Source organism: Carassius auratus, unplaced genomic scaffold (genome assembly GCF_003368295.1).
Source record: "Carassius auratus strain Wakin unplaced genomic scaffold, ASM336829v1 scaf_tig00217205, whole genome shotgun sequence".
NCBI lineage: Eukaryota > Metazoa > Chordata > Actinopteri > Cypriniformes > Cyprinidae > Carassius > Carassius auratus.
Genome location: NW_020528941.1, coordinates 15583 through 34145, shown reverse-complemented (window position 1 = coordinate 34145; position 18563 = coordinate 15583). Strand labels below are relative to the sequence as shown.

At 37.7% G+C, this 18563-nt stretch overlaps 1 pseudogene; it reads left to right on the top strand.

The window, feature by feature from the left end:
• Window positions 1–18563, top strand: part of LOC113100245 (microtubule-associated tumor suppressor candidate 2-like) — a 41761-nt pseudogene that overhangs the window by 8422 nt on the left and 14776 nt on the right.

The window sequence follows — 18563 nt, the reverse complement described above, 5'->3', positions numbered from 1 at the left end:
ACCCAAACAAACAATTTTGTGAATATTTGCTACGTGTGAGTTTGTAGGGGCAGTCGTGGCACAATGGTTAGTCTTGTTGTCTTACCACAACTGAGGTGAGACCCTTGAGCAAGGCACCAAACCCCCAACTGCTCCCTGGGCGAGCACTGCAGCAGAAATGCTGTGTGTGTTTGTTCACTACTGTGTGTGTGCACTTGGATGGGTTAGATGCAGAGCACAAATTCTGAATATGGGACACAATACTTTGTCACTTTCACAAGCATGCATTTTTTTCATCCCTACACAAGGCGACTGCATCTGTGCATCGCTGCCACAAGTGCTGTATCTTTGTCCTAATGTTAAGTCCTCTATCCCAGCAGACACACACACACACGTTTGTTTTTGTGAAAAGTGGGGACCCCATAGGCATAATGGTTTTTATACTGTACAAACTGTATATTCTATCGCCCTTCACCAACCCTACCCCTAACCCTAACCTTCACAGGAAACTGTGCATTTTTACTTTCTCAAAAAACCTCATTCTGTATGATTTATAAGCGTTTTGGTTATAAGCATGGGTTATGTCCTCATAAGTCACCCTCTCCTTGTAATACCTGTGTCATACCCATGTCATTATACAAAGTTGTGTCCTGATATGTCACAAAACATGCCTACACACACACACACACACACACACTGTTGGTCAAGGTCCTCTGATCACATACTGCAATGCAATACAGACTCCTATAAAGGATAATATGATTGTTCACTGAGAGGCAAAGACTACGTTTGCGTGAATTTGTTGGCCATATTTGTTAGTGATGTGTTTGTTAATGTGCTAGTGTGTGTGCGCAAAGTCTCAGGTTAAATGTCGTTTTATCACTGTGAGGTGTGTATGAGGTGGTAATTGTTTGGCCAATGTGTTGGTTTGCGCTGTAAGTGTGTTTATATGTGTGTGTGTTTGACTTCCTGCTCTGTCAAATGTCAATCACACCAAGTGTTTGTGTGTGAACCAGCTGCAATGCAATTAAGCACGGAGTGCTGGCGTGATAAGCTGCCGCAAGCTTGTGTGTGATGTGTGAGTGACGTCTGAGTGTGTGTGTGTGTGTGTGTGTTTTATCAAGCATGCAGGCATAATTGCTTCAGGATGGAAACATAAACATGCTGTATATTGGTTGACTCTTGAAGAATTTCCGTGTAATTAAATGTAGTGATATGTCTGTGCGTCAGTTTCTCATCAGTGTCTCTGCATTATGCGTGTAGCCACAGGAAATATGCTATTGTGACTTTTATTCTGCTATCTTTGTGTTTTTGTTGTCAGATGTTTGGCAGGATGTAGGGGGATGAAGACAGGGAGGATTTAGAGATATACAGAATAAAGTCAGTAGGTATAAGCTCAATAGTAGCCTTTCAGTCATTTGGTCGGTTTTTAAGTGGGGTTTGTTCACTGTGTCTCAGCATGTGTCATTCAGTTTATTCTGTTCATTGCGTCTGTTTGGTGATATTGTATGTCAATTGTGGCCTCAAAAATTTCAAGGGCTTTTCAAGAGCTTTGCCAGGGCTGTGCACTGTTTGTGGTTTCTGTTGAGAAAGCTGCTTAAATCAGCCTACGTTGGTTTTAGCTGGTCTCCAAATCTGGCCAAGCTGAGTATTCCATAAACCTAAACCAGCAATTCAAACCAAATAATAATACTTTGATGGTCATAATAATCGTAATGTAAAATGTACAATATATATATATATATATATATATATATATATATAATTTTTTTTTATATGTGTGTGTGTGTGTGTGTGTGTGTGTGTGCGTGTGTGTGTGCGCATGCATGTGTGCGTGTGTGTGTGTATCATCAATATTATTGTAATTTTATTATAATTTAAAATAAAGGTTTTCTATTTTAATACATTTTAAAATGTAATGTATTCCTGTGATGTAAAGCTGACATTTTTGCATCATTACTCCAGTCTTTAGTGTAACATGATCCTTCAGAAATCATTCAATATGCTGATTTTTGTGAGATTTCTTATTATAAATGCTGAAAACTGTATTATTGTTTTTTTAATGAAGACAATTTTTATAGATGAATAGAAATTAGCAGATAGATGAACAGCAATTAGTTGTTTTCTTGTTTGCATCCAGTTGACTATCATTTGAAAGTCCATTTGTTTAATATACTTAATATGGGAAGTATGGAAAGATGTAATATTTTGCTAAGAAAAAGAGAGTAAGAAACTCTATATGCCCTTAAGAATTGTGATTGACAAGCTTATAAGAACATTCTTCTCTTGAACTTTATTACAATCTCTTTTATATCTCATTCACATCATTACTGTCAAAATACAGCCTCCTAAGATACCATTTAAGACATTTACACTGCATGTCACACATCTCATCAGCCTTTGGTTAGGCTGAAATGACAAAGGTGGTAGCTAAGTGGATTTCCTCAGACCTACGTATGTTGTTATGGAAGGTGCGGGGGTGTTCAGAGAGGTGTAATGATTCTCCCATCTTCTCCATATCTGCTCATTATTCACATCTCTTCCTCAGTCTGCAGGATCTGTTTATTCTGCTGAAATCTTATTTGAGAGTCACAGAGTAATAACTCCGTCTATTTTCCTCAGAATCTCCTGACCTTCTGATAAATGGATCGGAGATTATGCATCTGACAAATGGATTTACATGTGCCATAATTAGGATGGATTTGGTGGCAGGGGTGCAGTAGGCAGTTGGCTTGTTGCCCTCAGCAGGAGGGATTCATTTAGAAGCTGAAGACAGAAATCTTGTTAGAGACAATGGGAGGGATTTTTTTTTTTTTTTTTTTTTTTTATTCTACCACTGCAATATTTCTGTTTCCCAAATCTGAGCGGCACAAGAGCTAATGAGGAGTGTGGGATGTGTTTTGCTCTCTGTTGTGCAGATACCTGTGGAGATTTGAATGAACAACATGCCTCCAAGCTCTCAAGTTCCACCTGTGTGTTTTGTAGTAGGAGAAAAGGGTAGAAGAAAGTATTAAAGATAGAAATAAAGAAGCAGAATAGGATCGAGCTGTATTCAAATCAGTATTTCCCATATGTGCACCACAGCTCGACATATAAATCGCCACTGCAATGGCATACCAACATGCAACTAAACAGCGCAAGAGAGGTTTAAGGAAACAGTAGCGACACCTGTTAGCCCTGGAGAACTGGGGCAATACTGCTTGCATTTGTGCTGAATGTAGCCCAGATCGATGAGTCCACCTAGCTGCACTGCAGGTGCTAAAGGTGCTTTTAGTTCTGTTCCCAAGACTCTGTCTCTATCTGACCCCTCTCTGCATCTCCATATTGCACTGGTGTAACGCAACAAACACTGATATTATACAACTCACAAATTCACATTTAAGGTGGGAATCTGGTTCAATTAGTTACAAATCTTCAGCTTCAGACATACACCCACCCAGATCGCCCACAATCAGATCAGTGTTTTTCCCCAAAACCATTCTTAGTCTGCTATGTTCCATAGTTACCAACATAGTTCATTGTTCATATGGCATGACTACAAAAAAATCCTTCTGAAACATTTATATTTAAGAGTGAAAAGAATGTTTTTTTTTTTTTCACTATAAAGATCATTTTGTGCAATGGGAAGTTTCCATAGATATCAAACATTCTTCATAGAACCATCAATGCCAATACAAAATTATTTAAGAGTTTATTATTTGGAGAATTTTTTTTTTAAAATCATAATATAATATAATATAATATAATATAATATAATATAATATAAAAAAATTTAATAAACATTTTCAAAAACTTGAACATGTGAATTCTTATTCTGTGTATAAGTTTTGTTACCGTTCTGTGCCCATCATCTGCTATTTACACCACTTAATCAAGTTCATCTTTAAAACATTTTATCTCACGTGTCATTGAATTTGCATAAGCTCTTTTTTAGCTCTTTCGTCCACAACCATTAAAATATTCCATTTCTACAGCGACCGATTTGGCGAACATCATTCTCTTTCTATGAAACCTGTAAAACACGTTCAACGTTTCTTGCTCTATAGCAACAGCAGCTCTATAGCAGTTTGCCTGAGCATTAGAATTCAATCAGATGGCTTTCCCAACTAATTTGTGTGTGTGTCCCATGAGAGGCATATTCTTCTTCTACACGGTCAAGATATAAGAAGTGTGCAGCCGTGCACACGTGTAGCTTAGAGGGAACATATGCTTCATATTACTCATTCTAATTGGGCTAGAAAAAGGAAATGTTGATTCAGGCACTACAGAGTGTGTAAAGATGTCCAGAACTCTTAGATTTTGCACCAATTTATCCCTCAGTATCAGTGTCACCTGGTTATACTCTGCAAAAAAGTTTTATATGTAGAATCATTAACAGATATTTTTGCTTTTCATACGATCAGTTGTCCCAAAATTGCATTTCCCTACAGCAATATGCCACTTCTCACCTCAGCACAGCTTGCCAAATTGTCACATGTGATATACTGTAACACAGTCAAACAATCAGATATAACCTTAATTAAACCTAAGCATTTTACAATGATTGTATAGTTTTTTTAAAGGTGATATAGAAGGATATTTAATACCATCTGTCAGAAAAGAAAAAAAAAAGAATAATAATCTCACAGTTACATTTGAATGGGCATCAAAGGAGAAAGATGCGCTAAACTTGAGCATGTTAACCATGCTAGCTACTAGCCAAATCTCAAACCCTTTTGGTGGTGCACTAATGGTAAAGTGTGCAGTATGTCTAAAAATTAGAAGGCTAATTTGTTTACAAAAGTGATTCTTTTGTGTGTGGGTCATGAGCTATGCTAGTTTTTGACAGCCTGTGTGTGTGTGGCGTGTAGTGTGTCAATTACAAAGACTGGCATTGTGGGTAGACTCAGCAGGGCTTGATACTGCAGGTCAGGAGGATTTGGAAGTGATCTGTGATTGTTGGCCCAGCAGCTCTCCACCCAAGCGATAATAAGCCTCTCTGTCCCACTCATAGTTCCTGTGGACAAACTCGTTTTTTGGGGGGGCAGAGTAATTTGATTTCGAAGTCTCAATTCTTTTTTCTCTCACCCTTAATTCAATCTCCCACCCCAAAATGTGTTTATCCACTCTCTATGAGGGCTGTGTGATGAACAGACCTGACTTTCTTCTAAGTGGCTTTCTAATTCTTTCATCCGTTCTCTTTTCTCTTTCTCTCTCTTTGACTATCTCGTTCACCCTCTTTTTCAATCACTGCCTCTGCCCTCGTCATTTTAAAGTAGCGTATGTTCATATTTTCTGTTGATTCTGAACAAGAATAATGAAAAAAACTTAGTAGACCACACATTTTTGCTCAGTTGTGCTGTTTATGAGTATTTGTTGTGGGTGAGTTGTCACTGTCATCTGCCATGTTTGTCTGAGACAGACTGAGCGCTCCATGCCTCGGTGTCAGTCTCCTTAGTCCTGCACACTTCATCTTTGTCTCAGAATATTGCTTTCTGTTCCTCAGGTCTGCTGCGTACTCAACCTTTTGTTCTGGAGACGGTCATTTACCAAAAGTAGATAAGAGCCCAACGATCAGATTTGGTTTCAAACTGCACGACAGTTTGGTCCGATAAGCGAATGTCTTTTGCCTTTGCTTGTCAGGGACAGTATAATATGAAAAATATTTAAAGATATCCTTTAAATACTGTCAAGATATTGTCAGAAATCTAAATTGATTTATCTATCCTATAAAATTGGTATCATGTATCATGTACCAAATGTACATATTATTGTTATGGTATGTCTACTGTATATACATGCCATACTATATAAGTGACATAAATTAGACTTACAAATTGTTTTTTTATTTATTTATATGAATTAATTTATGCATAGTGTGTATAAGTTAAAAGCTAAGTATGTATACATTTTATATAATTATTATATATTTGTATTTTATTTTTGCTTTTATTTGTTTATTATAACAATATATATATATATATATATATATATATATATGTGTGTGTGTGTGTGTGTGTGTGTGTGTGTGTGTGTGTGTGTGTGTGTGTGCTGCTGTGTGTATGTGGAGATAGATTCTTCAAACCTCTCATGTCATATCTGATTTAAAAAGGAATCTGACAAAAAGTTTCATAGAATTTTCAGAAATAAGAAGGGATTTCAGCACACTCAATAGAGCGACTACGATGCTTATCTTTTACCTTGATAGGATCATATTGCTCCTTGACCAAATTCCATCAGAAATGAAGATTAAGGTTTAGCCGTGCAGTACCTCTCCAGGTGATTCCTCCAGGGCTGAATAATCAGATAAATAAACCCAGAATGGGACATGATGGAGTGGGAATGGATTCAAATCACATAGCTGCTGCACGCTATTTTGAGTTATAAGCAAAGTACAGCCAAGGACATTTTAGTGAGAATGCTTCACCTCAAGTGTGTGTGTGGGCATGTTTTTGTGACATATCAGGACACAACTCTGTATAATGACAAGGTAATGACAAAGGTATTACAAGGAGAGGGTGACTTATGAGGACATAACCCATGTCCCCATTTTTCAAAACACTTAGAAATCATACAGAATGAGTTTTTTTGAGAAAGTAAAAATGCACAAAGTTTCCTGTGAGGGTTAGGGTTAGGGGTAGGGTTGGTGCAGGGCCATAGAATATACAGTTTGTACAGTATAAAAACCATTATGCCTATGGGATGTCCCCACTTTTCACAAAAACAAATGTGTGTGTGTGTGTGAGTGCACTCTTGTTTTTGTGACATATCAGGACACAACTCTGTATGATGACATGGGTATGACACAGGTATTACAAGGAGAGGGTGACTTATGAGGACATAACCCATGTCCCAAATTTTCAAAACGCTTATAAATCATACAGAATTAGTTTTTTTTTAGAAAAGTAAAAATGCACAAAGTTTCCTGTGAGGGTTAGGTTTAGGGGTAGAGTTGGTGAAGGGCGATAGAATATACAGTTTGTACAGTATAAAAAACATGTGTGTGTGTGTGTGTGTGTGAGACACTAATTACCTGTTTCAATCCCAGCCACCGTATCCAAGGACTAGACATTACCTGTTCAATGACTGACCAGAACTCAGCAATAACTGTCACCTATTTACCTAATGGACCTATTTATATGTTCTGTCTTCTTCATCTGTAAAGTGTCTTAGAATAGAAAAAAAAATATGTTAAGCAGTGATCGGGACAGTCGGGCTTTTGCCTCACCTTTACACTCACTCACACACACACACACACACACACACACACACACACACACACACTGAAGAAAGAGTTCTCCAGCAGTCTGTGAGATAGGGTTGTCATGACAACGGGACTAAACCTGTAGTTTCCCAAGAATTATTTTCATAATGACCGTGTTACTGCATAATCTCATTGTCTGATATCATCCTCCCTGATAATATTCAGCTCAAGGAATTCATTGTTTCCTCCTCCCTCAAGCTTTCTGACAATAACCTTTAATGAATGTTACCATGGTAACCACCATCAGTTTCCACCAAAATACAATACAGTTATTGTTTTGTACAGTAAAACCATGATTAATACAGGATTTCGTTTTAAATGCTTTAAGATGTCTGTCATTGTCATTGATTACTCACACTTATTTTATTCCAAACCTCTATGAAACCTGAACACAAAAGAATATATTTTGAAAGATGTGGGTAACCAAACAGTTTCAGTTCCCATTGACTTCCATTGTATTTATATTGTATTGAATTTATATTCCATTATATTCCAGACTGTTTGATTACCAGCATTCTTCAAAATATATTCCTTTGTGTTCAAAGAAATTAAGTCATACAGGTTTCAAATGATGGTTGAATTTTGGGTCAGTTGTCCATTCAAGAGATTACAATGTTTCAGTTGAAACCATGGTTAGCATAGAATTAATGAATTTATTTATTTGTTTGTTTGTAAATTAGGTTGTTGTATTCTTGTCAATAATTTATTTTTTTTTCTAGTTCTTTGATCGTCTTCTAGAATATTCCTTTTTCTAGTAATTTTCCATTGCATCTCATAACCTTCCTGCAAATAAACAACTCAGTCTCATTGATGAGGTCAGAGCCCATGGGATTCACACGTGCAAATTAAGAATACACAAAGCATGCACATACAAAACACGCTCTTATTATATACATTTTTGTTGTGTGATATGACATCCAGTCCTATCTTGTGTGTGTGACAGATAGCCTGTTATAATCACTTTATATTGAGGCTGAATAGCGTCATCCATCACTTGTGTTGTTAATGTGCTGATTTTATTCGCCATGTTGCTTTTCGCCTGCAGCTGTCTCCACCCTGCTCCTGATCTGTAACACCAAGACAACTCACAGGGAAAAAATAAAATATATGTAATAAGAGTAAGAAAAGCTTTAGCAGAATAGATTAAACTTAGCTTAAATTTTGGTTTGTTTGTCACACATAGCTTTAGATGATCTAGGTTAGTGTACACATGAGTCATTTGGATTGTATTAATGGTGTTTTTGGGAGCATGATAGCTTCTGTTCAATTTATGTAAAAGAGCAGCATGGACTTTCTTCAAAACATCTATTTTTGTGTTCCTTGGCAGAAAGGAAGGATTTAAACCAACATTCAGTTTTAGGTGGACCTTCCCTTCTGGTTCCTTTCAAAATGAATGTGTATAAATGTGAGTGTGTATTAGCTTAGCTTTGAGATGAGGGCAGCTTGTTTACTCTGAGTTTCCTTGTCTGCACCAGCAGCTCCCACATCATCTCTCCCAACTGCAGTTCAACTGAAGCTTTTTTGGGCTTTTCTGATTTTTTCAGCTCAAGTTAGCTATCATCTTCTCACTCTATTCCTCTCTCCTATTATCTCTCATTATCTCTCTAAAGTTTTCAGCCTTGGCCTCTGTCTGCCTGCATGTCCCCCACTCTACCTAAACATTCAGGGCATCCTGGAAAAGATACTGTCACTGTTTGACAGATAGCTTACTTGGCAGCATGGTTCAAATGTTCAAATGCATTTTAGTCATTTTTTACTCTGCTATGTAACAGCACTCCAATTATCTCTTGTGTACCTGTAGTTCTTTACCACCATCTGTAAAGCAGAATACAGATGTGTGTGTCACAGCCGCCACTCTTGTGCCTAATTTACACCTGGTGTTGAGATCCGATTTAGGAAATCTAATCAAAAGATCAGATTTAAGAGATATAACTTTATAACTATAACTTTATCGTTATCTTTACAGTTATTTTCCTTGGAGTGAATAGGCCTTAAGACCAGTGAATCGGTGTCTGTGGTAATGAAGTAGAGTCTGAAGATTTCCAGCCGTTCCGTAAAATGATTTCAAAATGTTTGTGACTACAATCTCACTCAGTTGTCACAATGTTTTGAGGCGCTGTCAAACCCTGCCCCAGCGGAGGAGCGAGAGGAGCTTGACAGACAAACTGTAAAGAAACATCTTGCATCCCGTTCAGTGGGAGTCTATCAACATTTTCTAGTTGCTGAGACGTCAAGGCCATGAATTTTCCATAAGCGAAGTCTCTCGGGTCGCTTGTGCGAAGTGTTTTTTAATATCAGTGTAAATGTGTGAGTTGCTCATCAGGTCTGAACTCATAGGGGTCAATGCAGTTGGTCTGAAATTTTTACTTGGCCCTTGAAAATATGTTGTATATTCCTGGAGAGTACTTTTTTAGTTGTACACACTCCAATAATATGTGTTTTATTTACAACTTCAAAAATATAATCTTTTACAGTGAAGTGTAATCAGTTATAATCACAAGTGAAATATTATCCTGCCAAGCTCACAAAACAGTGGTAAACCCATAACATTTGTGTATGGGTATAATGTAAGAGCTTTAACAAATATAAGAGCTGTATTTTTCTTTTAAACTCCTTCAGATTTACTCTGAATTAGCTGAACAAGTCTTCTGACTGATCATGTCTAATATTTACAGTGAAATAACATATCTGTACATCATATCAGGGTATCTTCAGGTTATGTGAAATGAACAAACAAGGTCAAATAATCAGACCGGTTGTAATACGCTCTTTTGAGAACTGAAGGGAGACATGTGTAATAAGTCTGTCGAGCTCTGGTCCTGTCAGGGCTAGCAGATCCATAAGCAGATCCATAAGCGGCAAGACTGTTAACAACAATGTTCAAAACTATGTTCATAGTAATATGTAGTGCTATTGTTTTCTTAAAGTAGCATCTTTAATTTCTTTCCATCAATCACATTTTTGTTGGTGATAAAAAAGGTTTGTTTTGTTTTTCATGCCATTTTCCAAATTTTATTTATGTTTTTTTATTTATATGTTTGTTTGTTCGTGGAGCACAAAAGTAGAATTTTTCAAGAATCTGTTAACATTAATGATAGCTTATAGTGATCAGTAATCTACAGTAATCTAATGTATTCTTTTTTTATTGTGTTTGTGTGCGTACTTCAGTATATATTTATTTTTACCTTTACATATTTAAATTTAAGCTTACATTTCTGTTGTGCTTTTTGTAGTTTTAGTTTTTTTTTACATATTTATTAGCTTTTTTCAATTTCTTTTTTCTACTTGTGTTAGTAATTTTCATTTGCTTGTTTTATATTGAATATTTATATTTAATTTTAGCTTATTAAAATTATTTGAATAGTTTTAGTTTGAGTTAACATTCAAATTTATATCTGCAGTTAATATTTTATACATTTTAATCTATATGTTTATGTACAATTTATTTACATATTTATAATGAATGTGTTTTAATTTATATTGTGGAACACCAAAGTATATATATGGTAAATATTTGCCCATTTTAGATAGACATACTTTTCGTCTTCCTTGTTAACTCCCCTTCTTTCACATGCTTCTAATTTTTCTCTGTGGTTTTATATTTTTGCTCTGCACCTTGATTGACACACACATCCTCAATCCATGACAGGAAGAGAAAGGCTTTCAAGTACCATTAGTCTCACTGAATTAAGCCTGTGTTCTGAGCCGCCTCTCGCTTCCTCTCTTCAGGTCTGTCCCTGATCGCCCCCGCCATGGCCAAGCGACAGCACAAATATGCTGATGATTACCACGACCCATCAGTTATTCCCAAAGCAGTTGTGTTTTTGATTTAATTAAGCCCATCTGCTTCAGCTTCAGCTCCTTGTCTTGTTCGAGTAATTTGAGGGTGCTTGCTGTTCATTTTCTGTTATTTTTAGGAGTTAAGTGCTGGACGGGAGAGCTGGTGCCACGTCCTGTCACAATCCACCATGCCCCAGTTTCACACTTGATAAACCCTCTTTTCAAGATTGGCTGGCAGGCTCTCCCTGATTCAGGCATCTGTTCCTGCCTCGTCTGGCTGCTCTGAGGAGCCTCGTGGTGTTGTTTTTTCTGCTTACAGAGCACATCGAGTCCAACACAACACTGAGGATGCTTTTCCTCATGTTGCATTGAATCCTTTTTCCTCAGAAAAAAAATAAATACATTTGTGCCCACTTGCTGTGAGGGACAGATTTTGCTATTATTAACAGCATAAAACAATTGAATATGAATTAAATAAATAATAAATGCATAGAAATACATAGAATTTTCAATGATTTATGAAGTTGTTTCCCCCCACATTTATATGAATTTATTTATGCCTGGTATAATGTTTTACGTTTTACGTTTCACCTTTATGCATTTATTTAACTTTTAGTATTTTTGGTGTTTCAACTTATTTCTTTACTTATTTCAGTTAGTTGCCAAGGCAGCTTTTCACATTTTCATATGTTATAATGGGGGGTATTTTCTACTTCAGCCAATACACAAACTATATTTAAGGAAATGATAGACTGCTAAATGAATATGTTGACAGGCCTGAAGTGGAAAACAGACTTTCTTAATAACTCGAACCGGAAAGTGTTAATTACTGTTCTTTATTTATCATGTTTACACTTCCTATTAGCATTGCCATTTACACATGTTATTTAAATGTCTCATTATTATTATTTTTATTACTATTATTATTATTATGTAATATATAAAATTATATAGTTAAAATTTTGATTATTTGTATTATTATATTTATTATTATATAAATGTTTATTATTATATAGTATTTTAAGTCTTTCTGCAATGCCAGTACACAAGACAGAAGTGTCTATATCTTGCTGGTGTCTCTTTTTTGTGACATTGAAAATGAATAATATACAAGTAAAATAATAAAATGTACACTTAAATTGGATTCAAAAGTTGTGCCGACAGAGATCAAAGTTGAGAGATATCAGATATCAACAAACATTCTTCTTCTCACCATGTGTATCTCTTTACAAGGTACAAACATATGTTCAAGATGAAAGGAAGAGCTGTAGAAAGTTGCAGGATTTGAAAACCTGAGGGTAAATATGTCATTAGGCTTGTGCTGGTGTGTTTTTACCCTCTACAGAGAAGGCTGATACACACTGCTCTTCAAAGGTTAATCATAGACCTGGGTTGTCGAACTCAGTTACTGTGTTCTTTCATCATGAGTGAATGGGGGTGAGCATCTTGCACTGGTGTGAATTCAGCTCCCAAACTTAGATGATTCCCTTTTTTGAGACTTGAGAATCTCTGTTACTTTGTTCCTTTTTTTGGTTTGGGCCATACTATATCTACTAAACGAAACAGCATTTATTTTCTGTTTTCATGTCTTAATCACAATTATAGGAAAACAGCTGATTTGTCAATGTTTTATAGAGATGCAAAAAAATTAATAAATAAATAACCCATCATTAATGGTGTATTTTGATAATTTCTATACCCCAACTGACTGTGCCTGTTTTTTGGTTAAGTTTTTTTTATCCCGTGTGAGCAGTGTTTTTTTATTACAAGTCATTTCACACTCTCCTTAATCTGTAAAAATCTCTAAAATACATAATTCTCAGCAGTGGAGATTTGAAAATGTAATTATTAGACAAAAGGAGATACTGCCATCTGTTATTAGAGGACTGAGCCAAACTTTTTACTACTTTGTATCAATATACTTATTCATTACACTGGCTTGCCAATTTGTAGAGGAACACATTAGGTGTAGGAAACAATACAATTCTTTAATTTTGGTTTCCACCCCCAGAATATTTTTCACAGTGGTATGATGGTGGAGGCATTTTACCTGTTCAGGGAAATAATCATAATTAATATAAAAAACCTAGTAGCTTTCTGAAACCAACCGGGGGAAAAATATGTTTTCAGTAGTCAGTCTCAACTGGGCACTAAGATTACGATTTAACAGAGGATGCCATGAAATATGTGAAGAACCTTGAGGAAATATTACACTGAGACCATTCGTTTTGTTGAGAAGCCAATAATTCTGACTTATTGAAAATGTTGCCAAATATGAAATAATGTTTTTTGTTGTCTCCAGTATTTTTAGCTATTATTTGAGTCAAACAAGTTGTATGCATTGCTCAGTGAAGACAAATGTAAATGCACACCTTTTTACTTTGCTCTGTTTACAGAAGTATTGCATGCCTTTAAACTGTTTTATATTCATTGAAAAAATGCAATGAAGCTGCAAACAGTCATACAATAATTATAAATCTTGTTTCTTACCTTCAATATAATAAGAATAGTGTTTTGCTTTTAGGGAATCTAACCTTCAGTCAAATAAGAATGAAGTTCTTCTGTGCGTTTTTACCCCAAAGGCTGAGAATTAAAAAAATCATCTAAATACATGCAAATATTGTGATAGAAAATAAACAACCCATTTAGGATAGGTTCTGCTGAAGCACACTCTGCCCTGCTTACAAAATGTGATGTCTTTTCTGTGCAGGTTTGGCACCAGATGAATGAACAAGGCATTTCAAGGTGCTCAAAGCTGATGTGATGTCATCAAGTGCATTGTCCTGTTAAGAACAAACAAATACAGCTCAGTCCTTTGGCGGCATCTTGGAGTAGAAATGTAAAGAATGTGTGATTAGGTTGTGATTCTGCACTCCATCCATACGGTAAACTTTGAAAGTCTCGGTAAAGGCCAGTGAGAGAACAAGACCTTTGATGGATCCAGGATTATCATTGAGCTTTTGAGAGAGAAGCTCAGACTTATACAACATGAATGTGCAAGGCAATTTTCAAGCCAGTGAAGTCAACCAACAAGAAGGAATACAAAACGACGACAAGCAGCCTTTGCCAGAAACAGTGGAAGACGCCAATGCCAATCAAATCACCAAAGAGAAAATTTATTCAGATGACAGAGAGCATAGCAGCCAACTACCCCCTCTGGAGTCGCATTCCGAAGCCCAGGAGAGGAACATTATCTGGGGAACACATGCTTGGAGTGAAGACCCTGTGCTTGAAGAGTTTAGTCAAGAGCTAGAAACATTTGTTGTAGAAGAAGAACAGTTAGACATGCAGAGTGAAAGAAGCAGGAAGGGAGCAAAGAAATTCAGTGACAAAGAGTTTTCTTCTAAAGCCGTCAGCACCACTGTTGGCTCACGTTGGAAAGACCACAATGAGAATCATAGTGTGGATGGGGATGCAAATGAGAACTCTCAGCCCCTTGACCTCAGGACCTCCAGCTCTCGCTCTGGTGCAAACCGGAACCTGAGAGATGCACGCAGTGGCTCTGAGAGCAATGTCTTTTCATCTTCTTTATCTGCAGTGACCAGCCTCAGTGGAAGTTTAGCCAGTGCCCTGGACAGTGCAGGCCGCACACAGCCTCTCTCTTCCCAGTCCACCAAGTCTACCTCAGGCAAAGGCAGGAACCAGCATCAAGCTACTACCGAGTCCTTCATCCACTCAGAGAGAAACAGGGAGCTTGCCAGGGAGTTGGACCAAAACCATAACTCTACCAAACTGCCTCAGGAACCACAATATGACAGAAGTAAGCTAGTATATCCTTCAAATGGAGCAGTAAAACTGCAAAAATTCCAAATGGAAGCAGAGCAGAATGCTGGGAAAAGGATGTCAACCGAGGTGCCAAAAGGTATAGTGAGGGTGCTACCTTCTTGTAGGCAGCTAGTCCGCCCTCTTTCTACTGAAAAACAACTAACCTCAGGATACCCTAGCATAGACACTCATGCAGACCAGCACCAATCCCACTTCTCAAAGACAGGTCAGAGCCATTCACAAGTGCTGCCAACTACAGAAGTCAAAAGCAATCCCAACACAGTCTCACAGACACCTCCCAAGCAGACCTTTAACCGAGAAGCCCAACACTTGAAGAGGCAAAGCTCAGCAGATCGTGCTGAAAGTCCCACCAGCCTAGAAAGGAAGACTCACTTCGGCCGGCGGGCCTACAGCAGTCCGACTAGACCTTCGACACCTCCATCCCCAAAGACAACAAGGTCCCCTCAAAGACAGCCTTCTTCATCACCCATCAAGACTTTACCTTCTCGAGTTCCTCAGCTGGGTTATGCTGGGTACAGCTCAGCCTTAAGAGCCCCAGTTAAAACCACTATCAACACAAGCATCCATAAAACTCCACCACAGCAGGCTTCAATGGAGACCTCCCCTCCAAGCAAGTGCCTGCCAAAACCGAAAAGTGTCCGGCCCAAAATCATTACATACATTCGGAAGACCCCGCAGGTCAAACCCCAGTCTCTTGAGGGAACTTACGAGGTGTCGTCCTCACCTACAAGACTGTCAACAAATAGCACCACACAGGCCAAACCAGAGGTCAGAGATCAAGTAGAAGCCACTGTGCTGAGTGCCTCAAATTTACTCTATGATAAGTATCGACAAGAGATGCAGAAGTTCCGGTTCTTCTCGCCTGGACTCATGGTGTCTGGTATTAAGCCATCCAGCAACACCATGCCCCATAAAATGACAGGCAGAGCGGACAGCTTCTATGGGTCTCTCAGCAAGCCTCTGTCTGCCGCGGTAAGGAATCCAATCTTCCAAACATTTAGCAATATGCTGTTCTTTGGTTAAATGCTTTTATGTCTATTTCTTGCTAAATATAATTAAATGTAAGCTCCATTACATGATTAAATCAGTAAAACTGTGTGCTTTGATAATGCCATAGTGTGTACATGTTGTGGAGTATTTAAAGGGATAGTCCACCCAAAAATGAAAATTCTGTCATTAATTACTCACCCTCATGTTTTTCCACACCCATAAGTCCTTCATTCCTCTTTGGAACAAATTAAAGGGGGCATTTTATGCAATTTCAATTTCAATTTGTATTTTTCTCTTTGGAATGTTACAAGAGTTAAAAGTCAACCACGCCCTCCTAAAATGGCTCATTCTAACATGTCCCCACATGACTATGTCATGATCTGGGAAGATTTATATGATGCCACCCAAATGTTCAAACAAAGAAAGAAGGCATAACTTTTATTATCGCTTTTGCTGCCGTCCTCATGTTGTGTATTTGTTGTGTGCTGTGTGTTTTGTTGTGAAAGCAAAACTACTTCATTTGACCTTCAAAAATGAGGATAAAAACTAGAAATCAGTGATTAAGTTGTATTTGTATGAACACTGTTCCAGAAGAGTTAAACATAAATATTCAGATGTGTGCAGCACATTTTACAGAAGATGAGGACTGTTTCCTTAAGGGGGGGGGGGGGGTGAAATGCTCGTTTTCACTCAATATCCTGTTAATCTTGAGTACCTATAGAGTAGTACTGCATCCTTCATAACTCCAAAAAGTCTTTAGTTTTATTATATTCATAAGAGAAAGATAGTCTGTACCGATTTTTCCCGGAAAAACACGACCGGCTGGAGGCGTGACGTGTGGGCGGAGCTAAAGAATCACGAGCGCCAGTAGGCTTTTGCGTTAAGAGCGTTTGGAAGCTGTGACATTACCGTGAGGACAAAACCAACCAAAACAAACCATGGCTTACAGTCAGATTAAGCATATATTTATGATCCAGAATCAGATCAAGAGGCTGAAATTTAACAAGAGCAGCATCAGCAACGATGTCTCTATGTGGTATGTACTGAAACTGTATATATTTGCTTAGCGGTTTTGGAAACTGACTAAGTTCCACTTTTTCGTCTTTTTTATTTATTTATTTTATTTATTTTTTAAGCTGTTCATGTGGAAAGTGCAGTTTGATGACAACATGGCATGTTGTTTACTTGATGTGCTTACGCGCCGATAGCTAAGTTAACAACACAGAGATATTTGAAGCAGTTTTACTCACCGCATGCGGTTCCAACACACGATCGTGACCCTTTTTCGTTGGGACTGCATTATCCTTAAGAAATAAACAATGTGCAAATCCGGCGTCAAACTGGGCCTTGTTTGTAAAACAAGCATCTTCGAAATGCAGGGAACAAACACAAACACTTGCACAACTCCGTTGATGCTCTGTAAAAATAAACTCCATCCACTGGTCCCTTAATGCTGTTTCTCTTTTGGTAATCTGTGCAGGGTTGTCTTGCCCTGGCAACAAAAACACACTCCTTTTGTGACATTTCGCGACGCTCTCGCTCTGATCAGTGAATGTCTGTTGTGCTCCCAGTGCTCTGCTATACTGGAGCGCGCGCTCTTCCGGCAGACGTGCCCTTAGGACCCATATAAGGAAATTCTGCTCCATCTAACATCACACAGAGCCATACTCGAAAAAAACTTTCCGAAACTTGTGACAAACCGGAAGGAGTATTTTTGGAACAGAAATACTCCTTCAAACGTACAACTTAATTTTTGAAACTTTGTCCATGTTTAGCATGGGAATCCAACTCTTTAACAGTGTAAAAAACTCAGTATGCATGAAATAGCATTTCACCCCCCCCCCCTTTAACCAGTAGCCTACAATGCTTCTGTGCATAAAGGCTGTTTCTATAAAGTGGGGTAATTCCAACTTTGCAAGGACAATCTGGTGCTTCTGACTCACAGCCTGTAAGTATGTTTACATTTTTAAAGAATTTGCCACTGATGATTCAAATGCAAGTTTTGAGCAGTGTAGAGTAGGCTTGTTGTATGTCATTTCTTCGATCACATATGCAGACATGGTTTTATGATTACGGAGTGCAATACACAACGCAACGCGTAAAAAGACAGCATAAGTCATTATAATTAGTAATTATATCCCCAATGAATGCAACAAATGCCTAGTTTGTAATGGCTTTTGTTGGTTTTGTCTCGTCGTGCTGATAGACGGCATCACAGAATGGTAAGGGGTGTAACATTTCCGTCACAAGCTTGAGGCATTCAGTCAATCGCAACTCACTGGATAGCTGGCAAATCAGCGTACACCTCGCTTTTCAGAATATTGAGCTTTGTAAAATCAACACGTTTCAGAAAGGCCGGACATAGAGGAGCAACAATAATGCACAATATGTGTTCAAAAAATAATGTTAAACCACATAAACCCATTGCATGACACTAAATACACAAAATAATGTTCTTTTTAGCAACGTTATATGACCCGTTTAAGATATTTTTAAATGAAATCCAACAGCTATCTGATCCTGCATTAACAGCAAGGGAACTAGTATGTTCAAGACACAGAAAGGTAGTAAAGAAATCGTTAAAATAAATAGTCCATGTTACAAGCTACAATTTTTGTGTGCAGAGAAATAAAAAATATTGAATTTATTCAGCAATAACAACTTTATTCAACAGTTCATCACTGCCCTGTCACTGTCGGTTGAATGACGGATGTCACATGGACTATTTTAATGATTTCCTTATTTGCCTTGAATGTGATAGTTCCCTTGCTGTCTATGAAGGGTC